Below are 308 nucleotides of genomic sequence, written 5' to 3'. Positions count from 1 at the left end.
TATATATATATATTAATATTTATTATTAATTGTAATTTTTTCAAAAAAAAAAATTTTCAGCAAAAGTGGCATTGGTCTTTGGGAATCACCGAGAGGGTGAAGGCGGAATTCGTTGCAAAGGCAAAGATCCGCCTCTGCAATACAGTCTCCGATTGGAAGGACAAGTGGGGGATCTACGGGTATGAGGAAAAGCCCACTGAGCTCACGAAGGATGTGTGGGATGGCCTCATCGCCTATTGGGAGCACCCCTCTTCGATCAAAAAGGCCAATTCGTGCTCGGCTTCTCGAAGAACGAAGAATAAAGATGG

This window comes from Brassica oleracea, chromosome C8 (assembly GCF_000695525.1).
Source record: "Brassica oleracea var. oleracea cultivar TO1000 chromosome C8, BOL, whole genome shotgun sequence".
In the NCBI taxonomy this organism is placed as follows: Eukaryota; Viridiplantae; Streptophyta; class Magnoliopsida; order Brassicales; family Brassicaceae; genus Brassica; species Brassica oleracea.
Note: the sequence above shows the minus strand (reverse complement) of the source record.